Here is a 6,916-nt window from a genome sequence, read left to right on the forward strand (position 1 = left end):
GTCAGAGGGTACACAATGAAATTTGTTTTTAACCGACTTGAAAAAAAGGAGGAGGTTCTCAATTCACAGTATTTTTTGTGTGTGTGTATGTTACACAATGATTAGATTAGAAAGAGAGTGCCTCAATGTTGATCCCATAAAATATTCCACCTCTAAGGTTGGCAAACTAGGGGATGAATCCGGTTTCGCGTACTTTCCGGTAACCGATTTCAATAAAACTTGGCAAATAGATAGATGTAATTCCGTGAAGTTTAGAAGTCTGTTTTTTTTTTAATAAAAAAGTTACAAATATTTTAATGTTTATTATTATTTATCCGATTGCTATGTAACTTTCATGATTTGTTGTGCCCATGCCTGCAAAAGTTTCTGAAGCATTAGATCCCACTGCGGGGCACGGGTCTCAATTAAGGAGAGGGTTAAGACCATCGTATGCATAAGTAAAGACAAACAGTATTTTCTTTCAGTAGTATTTCAACGCATAAATGGTATATACAGTTTGATTTTGAGTCTGAGTGTGTAAAAAAACAGAAAATTCTCTTGCTGCGGATACCTTAGCGATCAATGAAAAGTATGGCGGACAATTTAAAATACAGCATTTTATCGAAATCAGGTTTGGGTTTCTAGTGCTTAGATTATTCTAAGAGGGCCCTCTTACGCATACCTGCGCTTCTCCAGGGGTCCCTGTACCCGTTTAAAAAACGATGGTCTAGTAGCAATCTTTTGAAGTTGAGCCACAGAGGTAATAATAACGTGTGACTTGCAGGTAGTTCTGTTCGTGTGCTGCGTGCTGGCGCTAGCCACAGCCGCTCCTCAGTTCTTCACAGCCGGTGCCTATGCGCCTTTCGCCACGCCCTATGCCAGGGTAAGAGTCCTTTAAAGAACAATATTGTTTGTATAAAAACCTTTTTGTATCATAAATCTTTTTATCCATTTTTCACTTTCCAAGCGGAATTTTTCTTTTCGGCCAGTTGTTGGTACCTTGGTTAGTTTTGTTTACTCGATTACATAAATTTAAAAAAAAGTTTCCTAAAGCTTACTGTTTGTGGAAGAATTCTGCGTATTTTTGCCGCCAAGCAGTAGTGTCAAGTAGTGTGTGTTCCGGTTTTGAAGGGTAAGGGTGCTGGTGAAATTACCGGCGCATGGGACTATTCAACTTATGTCTCAGAGTGACGTGCGCAGTGGCAATGCCCCTCAGAACTTTGTTAATCGTCCTTCACTTGTTATTATAAAAAACGCAAATTTTGAACTTAAAGTGTAGTTTATAAGCCATTACTGTATTTCTATTTTTAATATTATAGACTTATTGATTCAATGTCTTACCGATCGTTCTCTACATTTGTCCCGCTTCTTGTGAAGAAATGGGTCGCGATCTACTTAGCATGATGCATGCGTTTAGTTCAAGAATGTGTTATTCAATTTCATGGCCCCCTTTAGGCAATAATTATGACCACCAGTTGGTAGCAGGTGAGCTGAGAAAAAATGTCGTTTGTTATGTAATGTACCTATAATAATCCAGTTTAGGCTAGTTCACCAACTTGGCTCAACGTGGGTTGGGGTCTTCACACATCTTTTAAAGGTTTGAAGTTTTTTTACGTTCGGATTGTATTTTCAGGGATGGGTAGATAATATCTCTTAATATTTCTACTGTAAAGCAGCACCACTGTAATTCGGGATTTAAGGATAGGGAATCAGGATAATCACAGCCATACACGAACATCGTATTACCCACGGCTGGCAACACACTTACGATAGAAAGATTTTTTTCTTTTTTTGAATTTGTTTAGTGTTTTAACATTATAATGTTATAATGTTTTCGACTGAAGAACTCTGTACCCGGATCATGCTGTAAAAAAAAAATTCTCTAAATTAGGAAATGTCTCTAGGCGATGGTAATCTCTCGATTAAGTGAACTATCTGATTGTTTGCTGGTTCGTATATCTTAAAAAACCGAGAACAAAGATCTGTAACAAACGCAAAGAAAAATTTGTAAAGTCTGCTGACTCGATCTGTAAGCTCAGTTCACAGAGCGGTCGCCCTGGTATGATACAGATGCAGGTTCGTGTTCTGTTAGATCGAAGGATTTTTTTTACGTAATCAATGTTATAAAAACAATGTGTATTTTTATAAGCGATTTAACAATTATTTTTGTTCCATAGACCGTAGTTGCCGGGCCTACAGTTTGGAACGGCGGCGCTTTCGGTGGTCGTTTCATCGCGCCTGGCTACGTGGGACCTGCATTCTTTTAATCACCATCACTCACCTCAACACTGGCCGTCCTGTTCGCCACCGTATATACCTTTCTAAATCGTTATATTGGTACCTTTTGTAAATATCGCTTCTTTGGGTATATTAAAACTTCAGTTTTTGCTTAACCATGTTTTGTTTTTGTTATTACAACCCGACTAAAATATCTGTGGAACTCGAATTCTGTCCCTTTTCGTGCAACGAAACCCCGCTCTCGTCACCAGAGTGTCGTTTCCGAAAAAAATGTAATAAAAGGGTGTACTCTCGAGGTCTGATGCTGTTCCAGGTTCATTTCAGCTATCACAAATGACTAATTATTTTCCGCAAATTAAAGTCGATTTTTTACTTAACACAGTGCATCAAAAAATCACCGTCACCAAGACAACCAGAAAATAAAATATAAAATGTGCAAAGGAGTCCGTATCAGTCCCATTATCACCAAGAAGTCAGAATCTGAAACGGGGATCCCATGGAAATCGAAAAAAGCCGATAAGCGTACTTTGAGGTCGGTTTTTTTAAATGAAAAAGTTACAATATTTAATTGTAAAATCGTGGAATTATTGATTCCATGCCCCATAATAATATTAGTAAATAAAATAAGGCTGTTTACATTCGAAACAGAAAATGACTAAAAAATAAGTTGGCGTATTTAAACCATTTATTTACTGCACATAACTATGGTAAACAGAACACAGAACAATAATAACAGAACAGCGACTGTGCGTGGAAGGAACTGGCTCAGTTTAATATCCTTGTGGCTGTGTGCCACGCCGTACTGATTTTCAACCTGGCATTGTCCACTCATTGTTCTTCTGAACACAATCCAACCGTCACGGTATACATCGAGTAGCCTTCTATATGTACAAATTTATTCATAATAACATTTAATGTACTATTAATCAACCAAATATAATATTTAAACTAGACAATAATCACAGTCACGTTCGCTCCTTGTCCGCTCTGTCCCTATAAAACAAGGAAAAGCAAGACTTCACGTTTTACTCGTAAGAAGTTGTCACTGTATTGACAGGCAGGAGTTACATTATATGATTTTTAATTCGGGACTTAATCATGTATAAAACATATTTTAATTACTTCGACGTTTCGGACGCATTGCAAAACCATGGTCTCGAAGGAACTGAAGCGGCATGTCAGCTTCTTCTAACCGTGCGAGTTTTTCTAACTACCACTTGATCTTCATTATTTATTTATGCACTAGGGTTCTCACTAGACCAACACACAACACTCACGACATCCGGCGACTTTACTTTAGAAGTTACATTACTTTTTGTAATATGTGATACATTTCTTTTTTCCATTTTTGATAGATATTTCGGTGGATGGTGGAGTTGTGCTATGAGTAACGTGACCATACGTCCCACTTTGAGCGAAACAGTCCCGTTTTTTAGCTTCGTGTCCCGCTGTCCCCAAAATACGTAACAATGTTTGACAAAGCAGGACACACGTGGCATTAATTTAAAAAATACGGTGCGAAAGCCAAAAATACTTACGTTTTTATAAAGCTAGCCCAACAGACTACACAACTTTAATCCTATTTTTGAATTTTTGATCATTAAACAGTTTTAGGTCTGTTTTAAATTTTACTGAACCATTAAACATTTCGTAACAATCATAAACATGTATTTTATTTTTAAAACAATAATAAATTTATAGGCGCCTTACCATGAACTCTTATTACGATTCAGTTTAGGACCTAAAATAAGCCGTTGTGAGACAGCGCTACATGAAGTGTATATCACCATCCCGCTTTTTTGTCGTTACGAACTTATACTGAAATGTAATAAGAGTTCATGGTAAGGCCCCAGGTGTCCCCCTTTGTGGGAAAAATATAATGGTCAAGTTAGCTTTCATTTTACAACAAAATTGTGTTCTCGATTCAGTAGACGCGCATTGATAGACTGTTGATAATGCAGTCTTCTTATCGTATCAATGACATACACTGTAATGCTTGTAATTGTGGAGAAAGAATTTGTCAATCAGCTTAAGGTATTCGTCGATTGTCGCCCAGGGTCCTTTCGTGCACCCCAGATATTGTAGTTTTTACACTCGAATTAAACATTTTGAAGTAAGAACTATATATTTCACACATTTAGGTCAATGGTACTTTTCTTATCTTAGTATGCAATATTATTATTATAATTAACGAAATGAACGGCTGAACGAAATTAATTTATAATTAATTTTTTATTGCACACAAAAATATATTAATAAATTACAGTTATAAATTACACAGAACTGTAATGTAAAACAAGTATAACATAATAAGCTGTACAATAGGCGGCCTTATCGCTACGTTGATTTTTTTTTCAGGCTACCTTAAATGAAATGATTTTTTCAAATACCAAGTGACGCGACAAACCGTGGTAAGCGACACACCTGTCTATAACAATTGTAGTGCCACTCAGAGCTTTAAAGCGCAAAGATCTTAGGGGCACTGCCACTGCGCCCGTCACCCTGAGACATAAGTTGACAAGTCCCATGTGCCTGTAATTTCACCAGGACCCTAACCCTTCTAAACCGGAACGCAGTAATACTCACATTACTGCTTGGCGTCAGAAATGGGTGGGTAAAGTGGCAATACTTCCCTGGACGAACTCTTTCACAAGGACTGCTACTATAACTGACAATTTATATGGCAAATCGTAACCTATCTGGAAAATAGGGAGAGTGCTGTACGTGCACCCGGAGCGGTTCACCTAAGGCACTAGCTAGCCATAGAGAATCGAATGATGTCCGTGCAAACGGGCTGATCTGGGGTTAGGACCTGACAGAGGGTCCCTGTGCGGGCTCGCTTTCAAAACTTATGTAGAGATATATGGGATTGGCAAATCGAAGTGCTCTCTAGTGGTCCCAAGAATAAGTAACATTTTACATATAATTTTCTTTCGTGGTCGTTTGGGACAAATGTGACTATAAATTCACGGTAAAGGTACAAACTTACATCAAAACTACTTAACCTATGAGATAAGTAAGTATCAGCTACATAGGGCGCATTATAAGTTTCCGGAACTGACCACTTACATAAACAACATTTATACTGTAATTACAACATATGAAAATTGAACTCTTTGGCTGTAGAATACAGTTTGTTTCATCTGACTGTCATTTGTTTTTACATTGTGTCGTCATTTTAGAAATTGGTTGTCTTCATCACCATGGATTTAACTCGTAAAAATTTTCGAAGTACGATTTTGTATGACTTTAAGTGTACGTGAATAGCTCAGCGGAGCTTCGCTCGGCTTCAACCTGCTTTTGGCGACGAAGCACCATGCAAGACGACTATTTATAGCTGGTTTGCAGAATTCAAATGCGGTCGTGTGAATCTCAGTGACGAATTTCGTGATTGTCGCTCGTCCACTGCTCTGAACAATAAAAACATCGATGCTGTGCGCCGTATGATCAAAACAGACAGGCATGTGACATACCATGAGATTTGAGCATCTTCACGCATAGGCATGAGTCAAATACAATCAATAGGTACTACACAAACATTTAGGTGTGAAACAGCTGTGCTCTCGGTGGATCCCACGCAATTTGACTGAGGCTCAAAAAATGTCTGGTAAGCATGGCAATCATGCTTACCAGATTCAACGAAGGGGCGTGAAATTTGGTATTGGACATAGTGACAGGTATCGAAACATGGAGTTATAGTTACGATCCCAAAACAAAGTAGCAATCGAGCGTATAGGTCTTTCGATATGAGCCGTATCCAACCAAAATCGCGCGCGTGCATGCATTTATAGTTTTTTTTCTTATTCATTCCGGAAACTTATAGTGCGCCCCACGTATTTCTTAATAGTGGCAAGAATTTACTAAAGTTATGGTTGAAGAGATCGCCTAATTATTCAGTTATCTAACAAGTAACATGTGTCAGAATAAAACTTGTCCACAATTTGTAGAGCTGACGTATTCCTAGGCTCAAATGAACGGAAATTTGACGGAAAATTACTTAAATGCAATAGTAAAAGTAGGGTATTCGCTGCGTCTCACATGTGACTCGGCGAGACTCGGTGACGAATAAATTTCCATTAAAAGGCACTGAGCTAATCTTCTAACGTTTTTATTGCGTTTATTACGCAATACGACACAACAATTCTAAAATTAAAAAACCGAAAGGAATTAATCTATTTGCTTTTTAAATAGTCAAGAATATCGCGCAATCTTGATGTAATAAGGCTACGTCTTCAAAATGAAAATTTTCAGGAAAGAGGTGTTAAGATTTTAAAAACAAAATCGGTCGATAACTTTTTTATGCTTAAAATTTCTATATATAATTTTTTTTAATGTAGTTCTTTCATAAAAACACTACTGATGATGATCACATGTGGCATCATTTATTGTGACAATTAGGTGATTAACTGATAAATAACACTCATAAGAACGAGCACGCGTAATCATCAACAAAAAAAAACGTATACACATAATTTTTATCTTTGCTTGGTTTCAAATTAGAGAATGCCCTCTACTATAAGTACCAGAGCAATGGAATTCACTCTAGGGCACTTCCCTGAACATCGTGATTAGAACTAATTTAGATAAGGTCATTTCCCAAATTGGTCCTACTGGGAATATAGCCCACGACCTCCTCGTCGACCGCCCATGGTATAAACAGTTAGGCCACGTATGTCGTCATTTAAAACGAAACTACAAA

General features: G+C 37.6%; 1 protein-coding gene across 1 annotated transcript in view; it reads left to right on the forward strand.

The window, feature by feature from the left end:
* LOC113238309 overlaps positions 1 to 2,309 on the forward strand; it is an 8,090-nt gene extending 5,781 nt beyond the window's left edge. The window contains exons 6-7 of the mRNA XM_026475146.1: positions 764 to 862; positions 2,157 to 2,309. The gene's annotated coding sequence lies outside the window, so the exon portion shown is untranslated. The remainder of the gene's footprint in view (positions 1 to 763; positions 863 to 2,156) is intronic.
* The last annotated feature ends 4,607 nt before the right edge of the window (positions 2,310 to 6,916 follow it).

This window comes from Hyposmocoma kahamanoa, unplaced genomic scaffold, assembly GCF_003589595.1.
Source record: "Hyposmocoma kahamanoa isolate Upper Pololo Valley unplaced genomic scaffold, ASM358959v1 95, whole genome shotgun sequence".
In the NCBI taxonomy this organism is placed as follows: Eukaryota; Metazoa; Arthropoda; class Insecta; order Lepidoptera; family Cosmopterigidae; genus Hyposmocoma; species Hyposmocoma kahamanoa.